The 16,280-nt window shown below is 39.9% G+C and overlaps 1 protein-coding gene across 3 annotated transcripts in view; it reads right to left on the bottom strand.

The window, feature by feature from the left end:
• TMEM182 (transmembrane protein 182) overlaps positions 1-16,280 on the bottom strand; it is a 298,426-nt gene that overhangs the window by 25,696 nt on the left and 256,450 nt on the right. The window contains exon 6 of one of the 3 annotated variants that reach the window (XM_082642689.1): positions 12,395-12,413. The exons of 1 other annotated variant lie outside the window; for it this stretch is intronic. The gene's annotated coding sequence lies outside the window, so the exon portion shown is untranslated. Of the gene's footprint in view, positions 1-12,394; positions 12,414-13,023; positions 13,043-16,280 lie in introns of those variants that run through there. One more of the 3 variants, XM_082642688.1, reaches the window with a different exon arrangement.

The following is a 16,280-nucleotide window of genomic DNA, read 5'->3' as shown; positions in this document are numbered from 1 at the left end:
CTTCTGAGTTGTCACATGTTGGCTTCAGAACGAAGCGTATGTAAGGAAAATGAGATTTCTGTGACTGGCCTAGTGAAGCTTGTGGCTGGAGGAAAAAGACAGAGACCGTGAATCAAACCAGTGCACTCTGAGAAAGGAAGACAGAGGCGGGGGCCACATGGAGAGCCTTGTTACACTCTTATATTTCTTTACGTTAAGAAAATTAACATGGTCAGACCACCTCCACAAAAACCTGCTGGGTAAATTCTTTAACATGGAGTAAATGAATGGAATTACCCCCAAAGACCATTAGAAAAATAGTTAATTGAAATCTGAGACAGTTCTGCCATGGGTATTCATCGAAATTGACTTTTCCAGGGCTACAATATCTATTTCTTAGGGAATATTTTACTGAAAATAAAGGATATGTAGAATTGGTTTTCTTCTTCTTTGCCAAATGGCTGTTTGGGTGTTTTCAAATCACTAATCTCGAATCTGCAATTCTTCTGCACACAATGTGGTGCTTTTTGAATATCTTCTATGAGGTACTAAAGGTGGTAACATGAGATGAAGGGCACCCATCAGGCACTCAGAACTGGGGCTTCTTTTGGCAGGTCAGGCCCCAGACCTTCCACGTGGCTTGAGACAATAAATCCCTTGTCCACTTGAATACTGAGTCCACACGGTGGCTCCTTGAACAGAATTCTGAACTTTTTTTTTAACATTTGCAGAAAAGTTGAACTGGCCTATCTCACTGAGGAGCCATGATGGGCCTGAGGTTTGGAATCCCTAATCTATACAGACTCACGGTGTGAACTACAACGGCTTACACAAAGAGGGACTCAGACACCATATCCCCAAGGCAGGGGTGGGTGAAAATGGTACTCGGTGATTTCTGAACTCAAATTCAGCTCTATGGTTTGGTGATTCTCATTTGAGTGAAAATAAAATGTCCCAAAATGTCAAATGGAAGCAAATCATGGTGCCCAGCCAAAGCTCAAAGCCACAGGTAATCACTGAGTAATGCTTTGACTATAGCTTCTGTGCAAATATGGGCATAGAAGTCAAAGTTTCTGTAAACTACATTTCACAATTAATAGATTCTAACCCAGAATGGATTTCTCAGACTCTATTTGCCTCAAATGTTAAAAAATTATTTTGTTTGTTATATACAAAATATGACTTTATTTTTGGCTACAAAGTATTCTCGAGTAAGAAATCTAGGTTTTAGAAGTGAATATACAAAAAAATTGGAAGTCACTAAGGTTTAGCTTTCCTTGTCTAAGACTAAATTACACTTCTACCTCTAAAATCTAAGGCAACAAAGAGAGTATCTTGTGTCAATTGTATGTAGGAGAAAATAAGTTGTAATGTTTATAACTTGTTTATATGTCATCTACTCTCATTTTTTTTGTTCATGATTCATTTTCGTTCATCTTCATATTATGTATTGAAATTCTTTTATCCCATTAACACCCTTTCTTTCAGAAATCTGTAAATGAACATAATTAAGAAACATTTTTTTAAGCACTAGCTTCTGAAATATTCATTATTAACCTGCTGGCTACACTTGTCCCTTTTTATATTTATATAATTAATTAATTATCTCATTCTGATATATACATTTTCAAATAATTCATTAATACTATTCAGGTTTTGACTTGTCTACTTCTTCTTTCTGCACTTAAAGGAAATGTTTTTGTTCAGCATTTCTCTCACCTTTTAATTTTCTAGTAGAGTTGAAACACTTGAAGACCGTGAAAGTTGGACCATTTTTCTATTTTGCTGAGAAAAGAACATGACAATATATTTAAAGAACTTGAGGAAAGGAGGAGCACTAAATATAAATGTTTCATGGTGGAAACACAGAAGATGCATGGCCCAGATGTTAATTCTAGGGAATTCATGGGGTCAGGTTAGTGCCAGATCCAAATAATCTGAGACTGCTGCTTTTAAATAGCATTTGAATTCTAATTTTGGTTGATGAGTCCCATCCTGCAGTTTTTCACAGATGATTTAATATAAATACTCCTTGTACAGTTTCCAAGTTCTAAATTTCTATATTAGAAAAAAATTGGGCCCGGGCTAGTAATGAAGCCACGTCTGGCTCAGAGGATGAGCCAGCATCATTCAGTGAGCTGAGAAAATTTAGCATCAGGATACTCAGCACCTATAAACCATCTTACATTGTCTAGAGTCACCAAGGAAGAACCCCAATTATATTATAATTGTTTTTAGTGACAAATTAGTGGCTTTTGGTACTTTCATCCAACTGAAAGTAATGTTAACACAGGAAAAGAGGAAGTAGAGAACTTGGCACCACTTAAAGTGTTTCCAGACCTTGAGTCTTCTTTAAATGACTAAATTACTCTGGAAGATTCATTTCATGCTTGTTTACTCTGCGAAAGCCCTTCACTGGATGGCTAAGAAAAATTAAAATCGGGAATGGTCATGGTGCTGCTAAAAGCCACAGCTGATTTTCCTGAATAGGAATTTCCATCTATACAAAAGTCAGTGACGTTTTACACAGATTTGCTGATTCTAGCAAATTATGCTGCCAGATTGGGCCTGAGGGTAGTTGTCAGAGAACAATCTGAAGGTACCCGTGGACGTCAGCTAGACGCCTTGTTCAAAACGTCAAAGAACTACATTGACACTGAGGAAGCAGCCTTGATACTGTGTATCTATTGTGCCTTAAAAATAATACTTTCGGGCTTCCCTGGTGGCGCAGTGGTTGAGAGTCCGCCTGCCGATGCAGGGGACGTGGGTTCGTGCCCCAGTCCGGGAGGATCCCACATGCCGCGGAGCAGCTGGGCTCTTGAGCCATGGCCACTGAGCTTGCGCGTCTGGAGCCTGTGCTCCACAACGGGAGAGGCCACAACAGTGAGAGGCCCGCGTACCACAAAAAAAAAAAAATAATAATACTTTCAATTTTTTTAAATTGCATATGTCTAAAAATGCTTGGATGGAATTTACACTCTCCTCCCTTATTCCAGCCATTTATTTAACAAATAAGTCATACCCTGAACGCATACCCTGTGCCAGACACTAATGTCCCAGTTGGGGAAGACAAATGAGCAAAAAATAAAGCAATGACGTCAGGTATTATTTGTTTGCTTATTTGTTTTTCTCGTGTGGGTGTATCAGCCCCAATTGTGTGGCTGACCTTTGGACAAGGTGACAGAAGAGATGACATTTAAGCTGAATCTTGAATGACAAAAATGAATAAGCCAGTGGAATATCTAGACAAAGGGCTTTCCAAGAGAAGAAATGGCTGGTACAAAGTCCCAAAGACTGAAAAAAAAAAAAAAAAGTTAGTGTGTTCAAAGGCAGTAAGAAAACCGTGTGGAGTGAAGCTTGTACTTGGGTGAGGGTCAGGGAGGGAAATAGTGTAGGAGATAAAAGAAAAGAATGAGTCAGAATCCAGGTCAGTAGAACCTGTAAGCTTTGCAGAAGAGTTGGCTATAATTCTAAGTGTGATGGTGAGCTGCAGGAAGTGGCAGTTATGAGAATGGGTCATGAATTTTAAAATCCTTCTGCCTTTACAGGGAAAACGAATTACAGAGGAATCAAAAAAGGGGGTCAATTACAAGGCTATTGCCTATTACTCAGGCAAGAAATAATGGTGTCTAGGATGCAGGAGGTAGAAATAGATTGACAAGATATAGATACAGGGTATATCCTGAAGATACTTTAGAAAGGACTGCTGAGGAGATCAATATGGAGAAATGCGGGGAGGGGAGGATCGTGCCTGATGGGGGGGCTTTGGCTGGAGAACTTGCTTGTGAGGTGGTGCAGGTAACTGCCCTGAGGGACACTGAGCTGTGGGAGGGTGTGGGGAGTGAGGACTCAGGATGTCTCCCTTGTATATACCAAGTCTGAGGTGTAAATTAGGCATCAGAATAGATACTTAATAGTTGATACTCTGGAGACCTAAAGAAGTTAGGTGTGGAATTTTAAGTTTGGAAGTTATCGATATTTAGAGAGAATGTACACTCATGGAACTGCTTGAAGGTACCTAGAACACCAAGTGTAAGTTCTCAACACATTCGTATCCACTGGAGAGGAAGAAAGCAGGAACAGAGGCTAATACAGACTGGCCTGGGCGGGATCTAGCAGGTAATTAGCCCTAGATCTATGCATTTAAAGCAAATGCACACTTTTCAAATTTTAGGACATACTGACTGTTACAGAACTTACATCCAAAATAATGCCATTTAAATAGTTTTAGTGCATGTGTGTAGGGGTGCATGTATGTGTGTGTGTGTGTGTCCCATAAAACAAAGTCCACACTTGAATATAATGAAATTTATTAGTGAGAACAGGAACCATGTCTGTTTTACTTATTATTTTACCCTGGTATTTAGCAGAGTAAATGGCACATACTAGGTGCTCCATGTGAATGAATGAATGAAATCAGAAAATCTTGCTTTGTTGACAAAATCATCTTGGAGCGTTTATGTATCTTGTATGCAGTTCTGAACTTCCAAAAGCTTAGTGTCAAAGACCCTTCTCTTACTCAACAACCCTCCATGTGCTGAGTGTTTCTGTCATCTATGACGGCATCTCTGAAGGGCCATGCAGCCTTGCAGCCTTCTCCCACAGTTGGGAGACTGATTCTGTACTGAAGACATGTCAGAGACACTCTCCATATCCACCGTAGAACCTCTTCCCTCCAGGTCACTAACAGTTTCACTTCCTCTCTTCGAAAGGAAGTTACTAGGTAAGATTTTCCAATTTGGTGCATTATTAATATTTCCCACCAGCATATAAACCTATCTACCTCATATTTACCACAATTCCGGTCTTTAAAAGAGAAAACAAAACCTCTCCCTTGAATCCGGACTCCCTGCAGTACATAGGGTAGACAACTGGATGAGTGGAACCAACCTGTCCAAGGTTCCACCTGGGAAAACTCCTTTCTCCCCCCTCAGCTCACCTTGGGCACCATCTGGGACTCATGCTGACTGGTACTCAGGTGGCCAGCAATAGTGCTGCCATACCAGTTCGTTAAAATACAGAATTGAATCACTTTCATCCAGGTGTAAAGAACCACTGCCCTGAGCCTCCCAAAATAGCCATCCCTGGGCTTTCATATCTCTCCAAGATACAGCAACTAAAGTGTTAAAATCTGCAGCTCTATGGTCAGTGTTCAGCCAGGTTGATCTGACTGGAAAATGCCACTTCTGGGGATACATCCCTGGACCTCTGACATTCAAACTGGGTGAGAGTGTGAGAGGTAGCTTATATTTGAAATATTACCTAAGCTCAAGTTCTTTTTTATTTGTTTAAGTAAGATAAATAGACAGGAATTAATGATCCTGTTCTCTCCCTGAAGCCCACTTTAAGAGCTCTGGACTTCACAGTATCTAAGGTTTCTTTGAGATTACAAAAAAGAAATCTTCTGTGATCTTATAATCCACAAAGGAAACTCTTCAAATTCAAAATTACATTTATAGTGTTTCATATATAAAATTCCATTTTACAGACAATTTTTTAGAAATACAGCTGTTCTAAGTATATCCACTGATACTCTTGTGTGCACAAATTTTGTTCATATCAACAGAAATACGGGAACTAAAACACGATGTATAAATTCAAATCCAGTATTCATTGCTTAGTCTTGTCAACTTGATAAGAGGACACTCAAGGTCACATAATTAAGGGTAATTCTGAATATGTGAATTCTTCAGTTGTTGATCATATTTACACATGTGGACTTTCTATTTGGCTGCATACTTTGTGGGCAATTTTTCTACTTCTGTTGAATTAATTTAATAATGTCACTGCTTGAAATAGCCTAGGATGTAGAAAAATGTCAATGATTTTCAAAAATGTCACCTTTCCAATGTAGAGAATGGTGTTTTGTTTTCTTTAAAAAAAAGTAACAAAAATAAAGCATTTGTATTAAAATATTCTCTGTGAAGGCACCTAGGAATCTGTGTGTTACACATGGGTAGAAACTAATTGATCTTCATGTGGGCTTGTTGGCCTTATCCAAATGAGCAGAAATATGTTGGACCATCAAAACTTTGGGGTGGTTGTTTTTGACTTGATTATGGCAGCATGAATGAAACCCTCCCAGAAGGAACTCATTATATTTAGAACTTTCTCTTTTCAGGTATGGGACAAAAACTGGAGTTTACTGAAGGCCATCAAATCTTCCAGTTTCTAAAGGGACTGAGAAGATAGCTAATTCTGAACTCAAAACAGAGTCCATTTTGGTGCATCCCACTGAATTCTCTTGTTATGAGAGAGGATTAGTAAAGAGCATAAATGTTTCTTTCTGTGCAAACACATCTGAGATTCAGAAAAGTAAAAGCCCCAGATCAAATACAAACCCCTATCAAACTAGCCCTAAAAGCATTAAGGACATCAAAAGCAATGTCTGGCCCACGCATCAAAACAAAACAAAAATCAAATAAAATCCTCCATACCTAGTGAGGTTCTGTTATAATGAAAGAAATCATGTACACCGCTGTGAATTACACAAATTCTGGGGTAAATGCATTGAAAATTTGCATTTTAACTGCCATTTTGATAACCATAAGCTAATGGAGAAGAAGAAAGAATAGAGTGGTACCATGCACACGCCTGCAAAAGGGAAGCTGGAGAAAAAAGGTCAAAACCACAGAATAAAACAAAACAAAACAAAACCCACAGAGTAACAGAGAATGTATTTTCCAGGTAGTTGTTTGCAGTATTACACTTGGTCCTTTCAACTATCTTAAGTATCAGGTATTACTATGGGCCCCATTTCTTTAAGGTTTATAGAAACTAAATATATTGTCAAGGGTCAAACTGGCATGGACCAGGGATTGAAATCCAGATTCATCAATGCAGAGTTTATGTGTTGAATCAGGATTCCACAAAGAAAGAAAGATGTTCCTGTGAGCACTTGTGCTGGCACTTTACATAGTGTCTCTTGTTTAATCTCCACATTAATTTTTCTCCACGTGGTTGGAAGTTAAGTACATGTTGAAAGAATAAATGTCATCATGAAAAGTGACTGCATTTTATTCCTGGGCCAATGCTGGGAGGATGGAAGGAAACAGCAACAAAAGGCAGAAGCCAGAGATCAGACTCAAGGTTACTGGGATAAATGTAACATCACCATGCACAGCCCTGGACAACATCATTTCCACCATATATGGGACACATGTTAGAACATTTTTAAAGGACAGGATTGCCCCAGCAGGCATGAAGATTTGGGGAACATCCAGACATCTGGGTTTTAAGAAATGAGTTAAGAAAAGTTGAGGAACGTTTGACATAGGCCCTTCTGTCCCTCGAAGGTATTGTAATAATTGTGGTTCTGTTTTCTTTGACACATAAAGTATTTTCTACTAATAAGTTGAACTGGGATTAACTCAAGAAGTATTACCCTAGATTTAAGAATAACACGTTTTTTAGTATAGCAGAGAAAATGTAGAAAAATAGTATCTCTTAGTCGCTTTACTGGGAAAGCAATTATAATATCATTGCATGAGTTAATTTTGGACTTTGGGGCTCCATCTGGCCTCATTTATGTACATCATGGTCTCCTACTAATTGTATCAGTGAGGCTGCACTGGGTTGCAAGTAACAGGAAACCCAAGTAGAATAAGCTAAACATCCAGGAGCTTATTTCTCTCCAGGAGAAGAGGTCAGTGGAAGGAAGAGAAGGCACAGGTCTCTCGGCTTCAGGATGCCATTGGGACCCAAAAGCAAAGGGGTGGCTGCATCTCCAGCATTCCATGCATGTCCAAGGTCAAAAGGAGGAGTGAAGAACACAAGAGGATTTTGCCTCCAGCAACTTTGTCTTTTCATTCAGGAAAGAAAATTCCTCTCCTCCTACCCATCTCCTATCTCACCCTCCACCCCCAACCCCCTAGTAGACTTCGCCTTTAGGTCTCATTGACTGCCCTGAGTATACATGGACATATGCTCCCTCTTTAACCAGTCGTTGGCCAGTGGGAGGGAGATTGGAGGAACAGATCGACATCCATCAGTGTTCATCTCTGGGCTGGGCTGGAAGGTCTGCTCACCCTGACTTCAAGTGCTCTCAACCAGATGCCTGGCAATGAAAAGTTCCACGGGCAGGGAAGCCTGGGGTGCGGTGGGGTAGATGGCTGCTGAGTAACCACTAAGCTTCTGAATACCAACGGCAGAAATTTTATTTCACAAGGTGTAGAGGTTTGATTGAAATTAGTGCATTTCTTTATCCAAAGAGAATCCAACAAAAATTCATTTTAAAACCTCTATATTTACCTTTACAAATAAAACATAGACGGGGACCACACATATTGAAGGTAATTGAGAGAAAGATGTGATTTAGGACTTGTGATTCTATTTCCTTTAAAATTAAACGATGCATATTTCAGGCCAACACATTTTAATCTGCAGTTTGGAAATGCGCAAAGTGGCCCTTATACTAAGCAAATGGAATGATTAACATAACTATTATACATGCTGCTTTCTATTTCTAGTGAAACATCAGTTTTCTTCAATGTTATCACTGCTGCACCATTATTTCAAAAGGCCATGAACTGTAACAACATATTTTTGAAAACAAAACCCTAGATGGCAATCCCAATGTGTAAATGTACTCATTATATATAATGAAATGTTAAATTCCTAAAAGGCAACTATAATTAAATGGAGGAGGGAGAAACCACACTGTTAGATTGCATTTATTTGTTATATACTCAATAAGAAACCATTATTTATTTAATGTTTTAAAGATTTGGTGAATGTTTTATTATCCTTATTATAAACAACAAAAATGGTAACATCAGAGGATAGATGTTAAGGAAGGGGGGGAATATTTCAAATAGGCTGAGTTAAAAAAATCCCTGCTATTTACAACTTAATCATTTCAATTCTGTGACATTAATAATTTATCAGACCCTGCAGCCTGGGGGGCAGTTCAATATGTGTAATTTATCTTGTGGAATCACTGCTGATGGTCAGTTAACCTAATATGTGCTGAGTGACTCAGCTTGTTAGAAGATAATTCAGTAACCATCCAGCAGTTGGCTCCCTTAGAAATTCCATCATCTGCCATCCTCCGCTTAAAGTGCCAAGACAGTCATGGGAAAAGAGGTAAGGGCTTAGATTAAGTACGAGATTGTACGCAGGTAGCTCTTACACAAATAGTCAGTGGCAGTGCCAGATGTTTCCCGATAGCAACACACCAAGAAGGCCCAGTTACAGAGTTCTGTTAGGGTAATATGTTTTTATTCTTAAACTATGCAAAAACATCTTTCTCTCAAGACCGAAGCTGACTTGTTTTTATAATTTGAGAGCCCTCAGTTTCATAGAATTTCATGTGGTAATTATTGTGGGCATCAATCAGAAAGTGTCCCTTTTGATTTAGAATTTGCCTGTATATCAGGACCAGAATTTTCTCATAATATCAAATTAAAAGGCAGGGGAGGGGTGGTCTCCAAGTTTCACCAGTAGCCTTTGAGGCATGACAGCTATCAGGGAGAGACTTAAGAAGGAGGAAAAAACCAAATCCAAAACCAAAATCAACAATTTAGAGTTTGAGATCCTTTAAAAAGAAAACAAAACAAACAAACAAAACGCCCCTTTGTAAAATAATGAGTTTTCGACCTTGGTGATGAGTTAGTAGCCATTAAGCAATTTTACTACTAAGGAAGCTGGTTACTTTCATTCCATAGCACAAGAAATTTGAGGAAGCCATTATCTGAAAGGACATCTTTCCTAGACCAAGATAAGGATCTTGGTCTGCCTTAATCTGCCACCAGAAATCACAGCTCGTGATTATTGCTCACCCTTAACTAAACATCAGCTGCAAATAACAGATGATGACATCATGCAACAGGTTATCTGGTCTGGGTTTTATCTAATAGTCTGAAGAAAGCACTAATCTTTCCCTTCAGTCCTGAACACCGCGGCTGGTCAGGGTCCCTTCTCTCTGGCATGTCTGCAGGATAAGAGGCAATGCATCCTTTTCACTCCAGTCTTTCCCACACTGCTGTAGCAAAGGGGATTGTGCACCCTGATGGCTTGATTGGTTGGAAGTGTAAACTAACTGGGGAAATCCTGAATGGATGTTTTTCTCCCTTAATCCTTGAGCCAGCTCATTCAATGCACGTGTTTTTAATTTCAGAAAACTGCTGCATTTTGTTCTTAGAAGCGAGGGTGTCACAGAAACCATGAATAGTTTCTAAGTCATGAAACTTGTCATTCCCTCAAATGCATCCATCGTTTCTCTTCCCACCACAGACCTGTCCTGCTTTTAAAGTAGAGACGCTGGTCTGCAGATTTGTCGAGGCTTAAGAAAAAATGTGGACTCACATTATGTCTCTCTTGATTCAATTGCTCATGATTTGGAACCTAGGCATACAGCAACATTTTTATCGTCATGGAAAAAAAAAGTTTTAAATGCATTGCAGTACTTATAACTGATATTTTGTTGATGATTTGGAAAATCTCTTTGGAATCATTCCATACGTTTCAAAGAAAACCTCATGCCAGAGGAGGAGAAGAACGAGAATCTAGGCATGAAGGAGTTATTGAGGAGAAAGGATATGGTGGAACAGGGGAGAAATGTGTGAAATACAAACAAAAAAGACCAGAATTGATTCATTTGAAGAATGAATTGAATTAAAGCCTCAGCAAGAGCCCACAGCCGGGCAGCCCTCCACGTGTAAGAATCTTGCCAGTGAACTTTGCAAGTCTCTAAAGTAAGAACGGAGATATAAATGCCCACCAGGAACCAGACACAAGGAAAACACTTTTTTTTTTAATCCAGAAAAAGAAAGAAATGATATGTTTAACACACACCGACCGTCTAGATGGTGCCAGCTGCGTTCAAAAGCTCATCTCTCAAATCAAAACCATGCTTTGCTTGGACTCTGCAGATCAAACAAAGCTGTTGGAAGATAATTATGCTCTAATCCATCTGCGGTCTCCTTGTAGGTATTTGGGAAAGCGAACTCAATATTCAACGGAGCATCTTCTCTAACACTTTGGGTCACTAGGATTGCCGGCTCGAGACCCCGATTTAAAAGCATTGGACAATGAGTGAAGGTGCCTGCTAGTCTCTGGATTTTTAGGACCTTTGAGTCTTTGCTTCATTTCTACCTTTTCCTCAAAGCTGTGATCACAAAGTGACTTTGTGTCTTAGTTGTAATTATACATCGGTTATGGACAATTTGCACTGAGTCTTATTTACAATCAACGAGGTTATGTTTTTTTCTCTCTCTTTTCCTTCTTTTCTTTTAGCCACATTTGGCGAGAGAGGATTGGCAGGGCGTTCTCCTTTTCAGTATACTTCCCTAGTCAAGGACTTGATTAGCACGTTTTTGCCAGTAAAACACGCCGTAATTAGTTTTTAATAATCAGTATATTTTTGCTCTATCAGCATGCAATCTCCAAGCCTGCAATATTTAAAAACAGTACTCATGGCACAGGATGCCACATATTAACTTTGGGGCAAATATAGCTTTTAGAATAATGTTTTGAAAGCAGCCCCCTGTAAATATAAGGTGGTATAGCTCCATATGGAGACTGGGTTTCTGACATATGGCTTGAATTAACAAGTTTAAAACTGTTAGGATCAGTTTTTCTTTCACTGAAGGCAAAACCACAAGATTCAGAAGTGAAATGTGCTCCAGTCACTGATACAAAGGCTCACCAAACGCTGGGCCTCTTGGGCTAGAATTTTTTGTTGGCAGTAAGTACAAATTATCAATAGTAAGACAAGTTGTAACATGACGAGGAATCACAAGGCTGCCGAGGCTTAGAATTTCACTTCAAATGGTGCTTGCGTGGGCCGACACCACACTCGCTAGCAAAGGACATTGCCTCTTTGAAAGTGGCTTTTGAATTATGATGATTACATCCTCAAAATAAATTGTTTTCCTGGGTTGATATAAAAGATATTTGAAAAGACAAACCTGAGTGACAGATGGAAATGGCCCAGGGTGCCGTGTCTTCTGATCTCTCCTAATTGAACCTTTGTAGGATGAATTGAACAGGAACAGTTCAAAGATCCAGGGTCCGTATTACACAAATATTGTTTCATTTAATCAAAACTGTCTTTGAAGTATGGCCCTTGTGGGTCACCCGTAGCTTTGAAATTTAAGGTCATATAAAAGCTTTAGTAATGCTGGAGAGGACAGTACACGGCTACAATAAGCGGCTGGACAGAAAAAAAAAAAGATCAAGATGGGAATGAAGGTGGTTTTCATATTCATGTTTCCTTTTATTGCCCTTTTATTTTTTTCAGTGAGCAGAGCTCTCCAAATTTGTGAAGAAAAGCATTACTACGTTCAAACATCCACAGGGCTGATTGTCATCATTGGAAATGTGTTTGTTTGCGGTGCAGCATCTAAACCATAATTATTCCAAGCTTTGAAATATCTGTTCAGTGTTAAGTTGAGTCCAGCTCATCTGAGTTCACTCCCTCCGTCTGCAACTCTCTGTAGAAAGAACATTACAAATTGTCTCTCTTACTTTGTAGAGAGAATAAGGTTTCCTTTTAGGACTTGATTGGAGTGGCATCAAATGTATTTGTAGCCAGAATGGGAAACCCCTACAAAGAAAGAATATTCTCCTAATTCGGGGAAATGCCATTGTAATAATACTTAATAACAATAACACAGTTTACAAAGCACTACCACCACTGAATCCACAGAGCAGTCTAGGAGAGAGTGGGCTTTCTTGCCATTTTATAGACTCCAAAAACTTAAGTGATTTGCCTAATAGATCACAGCTAGTCAGCACCAGAAGGTGGACTTGAACTTGGCACTTAAAGTTCAGGCTCTGAGCTCTCTCCATCATATCCCTTGCACAGGCTGGTCTCTCCAGGGTGGGAGCACTGCCTGCCCTTGCTGTGGAGCTCTCACCTGGAACAAGAGGGAGATGCATTTCAGGCCCCGTGCAAGCTGGTCCTTGGGATGGAGGACACGTTTCATCGTCTCAGTTGTCCCCTCCTCTGGCTGCCTGGCTGCCGTGGGAAGGCAGGTAGGGGAGCAGGGGCAGTGGGGCAGTTCAGCCACATGGAAACTTCGGAGCATCCCGGGATCTTGCTTTATTCAGCAGCAGGGCACTAATCATATTCAGAAAATTTTTTCAAGTGAATTCATTTTCTGGCTATAAACACACATATAGGCCTTCCTTCTGTAAAAGCCTTCTAAGTCATACTTCCACAAGGTCTGTGCCCCTTTTTTTTCTACAATCTTCTGGGTCAGATCACAACTGTGCATGATTCCCAAGACCCTGGTCTTTCATAAATACCTTTAAATGTATGGAGGCCTATAGTGAATCTGGTAATGATTATTATATTTTTCCAAACATTTGTTTCTGCCCTTATACAAATTTTTGGCCTAGCTAGAGAAATTCCACTTAATCCCTCAGTTTACAAAAATCAGAAGAGAATCAGAGAGCAGAGAGCCATCTAGGGAGCATCTGGTCCAACCCAGTTATGTCATAAATGAGAAAACTGAGGCTCAGAAAGGCTAAGTGACTTGCAAAAAAAAAAAAAAAAAAAAAAAATCACAAAACTGCAGGGGCAAGCACCCAGGCCCCGACTCCCTGATTCCAGGACCTTCTTAGTCAAATGATACTGCCTGAGTGTTCTCTACTAAAACAAAAGACAAAAAGTACAAGATTTCAGGCCTTTCAATCCATTGCTCGCCTGCCATGTTTTATTTATTATTCTTAGCCTAACCACCTCCTGACCTAGCACACATTAATTGTCCATTATGTGTCTCTCCTCCAGGAGAATATAATCAGTGGTGTACTGTGTAGATGATTAACAAGCAGCTCTCTGAACAGAAGGAAACCAATGTGACTCATAGCATTTGCTGATCTCTGAGGTGTAAACCCGCCCACCATGGCTGATTCCAGGCTCCCAGCAGAATGGACACAGACTTGGAAAGAGATGCGTGCAGCTGGCCCAGGTGACCTGAAGCAGCCCGGCCCAGAGCGCTCCTGAGACCAGGAGTTACAAACCCTCTGGCTTCTCCCCGGTGTCTGCAACAGAGACTGACACATATTGGCGGCTCAGTCTGCACCCATAGGACTGCCTTACAGGGGCCACAGAGACTAGTTTTCTGGAAATTGTTGGAATTCTGCTGCCTCTGTGCTCCTCCTATACCATGCAAGGCAGCTGCACCTCTTTTCTGGGGAGAATGTTCACTTTCCCAGCTTCCCTGTTTCTGGTTGATGGACATTGGCCACATTCTGTTTTAACTTAACCTTTAAATGGAAGGAAGCATAAACGGTTGTTTCAGGTGAAATTGTAAATGCAGATGGGGAAAAACTGCATTATCATAATGAGACTCTGGTGTTTGGGAACATTGCAATAATAATATGATTCTACGGCTGTTTTGTTTTGTTTTTTTTAAACGCTTGGAATGACTTCATTCATTCCCTCCTTTGGGGATGCAGGTCAAGCCCCTGGCAGGCATTTTCACAGCATCTCCCTCTCTGCAGCCTCTTTCCAGGAGCTACTTGCAGAGGCTTGAAGCCATTGTGAATCGGGGCCTTTGTAGTGGGATAATGTAGCCCATTATGACTGGAGTTGTATGCTTTAATAATGAGAAAAGGAAATCCCAGTTCTGCTCCGGTAATTAGCGTAACTGGAACTTAAGTCAAAACCAAATACGGGGAGGTCTTTGCTCAACCATATATTTTTAACATTTTTATCTGCAAAATGCTTTGTAGGAAACATGGCCATCATAAAGAACATGTCCAAGAATTTTGATGAACCTAAAGTCAAAACATTCATGTGTGGGAGTAGAGAGAGGCATCTTCAAATATGGAGTTTCTTTCTCAAAGTGTGGTATGTTTTTCAACATAAATTATGGTATGTTCCATAGAGAATTCCAACAAATGACCAACGGGATGCAACAGAAACATAAATCTAGATTATCTCACACACAAATATATACATGTTTCATGCATTTTTATAGGATTGATCAGAGTCTCAGCCTTTTCTCACTATGGCATGTAATGTAATTCCTATTCAATTTCATACGGATAGTGAAAATCAATGAGACATTTAGCTCAAGGAGTTTCTAGGCTGGAAGAGTCAAATTGTCCACTGGACATTTATACATTTAGGAATTTCAGGGAACTGAGCTCTTTTGGAAATTCATACATTCTAGAATGTCATTCCAGGTCATACATTTAATTTCAAGGGAGTGATTTAAGAGGAAACAACTTTAACCATGGAAAAGTCTTAAAAAATAGAAAATCCAGCAAGGAGTGGCTCAGTGTCAGGGCGCCTTGAATACCTAAACTCTCACTGACACAGTCCTTGGGGCAGTGCTCAGACTCTTCCATTTTCTGTCTGCCTCTGCCTCTGCCTCCGCCCACCCCCTCCCTACGGCCCCACTGCATACAGTGAGCACTCAATGTGTGCACACTGGCTCGGAGGAGAGGGAATGATTTCAATGGACTCAAACAGCTAGTCAAAAGTTAACCCCTGTGATTCATAACGGTATTGATGAGAGTAGACTTCATTTTGGATTGATTCTTTAGGGCAAACGTCCATCTTTCTTTACAAGCTCTCTGACTTCATCTGTATTAGCAATGTTGACTTAGAACAGAACATTTTAGACAGTTTGGTTCTTCAAAGCCAGCCCAATTCGTTTGCCTAATTCGGTTCCAATGGAAAATGTAATATCCATGTTTTCCTTATCCCTCGAATGAATATCTAGGGCAAAGTCTAGACCATTAAATGAGGGAAGTGATGGAAATACTGCCATAGAAGAGCATTTTCTTTTTCTATTTACATGAAACTGGCTAATAGCCAGACAGTCTGGTGTTTCACTTAAAACACAGTCATTTACTGCACAGAGCATAAGCCAGTTGCCTTACCTGAGAGAACCCATCCCCTTCCAGAGCTGTGCTTTGAAGGAAGTTTATTTCAAGCTTATTCATAACCACCCTGGCAGGGTCATTAGGAGAGTTATGTAAGGCAAGGGGCACCCCAGTGTTTAATTATCAATCCATCAAAACACCATTAGTAATCCCCACCTAAAAAGAGCAGTGGCTTGTTTAATGTGCTGAATGAAAAATGTTAAAGCAGTAAAACATAGTTTACAGGCGAGTTTTAAAGCATAGATTATCACGTAACCAGAGTTTAATTCTACAGTTCAGATACTGATGCAAAACCAAACCAAAAAATAAAAGGATTAAAAAAGAAACACTCGAGGTTTTCTTATGAAAAACATGAAGACTAAGTATCGTATCAAGAACTGCACCCTCTTCTTTTCAAATGTATGGCTCTAGGGAGCTCCAAGAAATTTTATTTAAAAAGGATGACGCCATGAAGGAGG

Source organism: Mesoplodon mirus, assembly GCF_964341445.2.
Source record: "Mesoplodon mirus genome assembly, chromosome: 14".
Classification (NCBI taxonomy): domain Eukaryota; kingdom Metazoa; phylum Chordata; class Mammalia; order Artiodactyla; family Ziphiidae; genus Mesoplodon; species Mesoplodon mirus.
The sequence above is the reverse complement of the archived record's forward strand: the minus strand, read 5'-3'. Positions and strand labels throughout refer to the sequence as shown.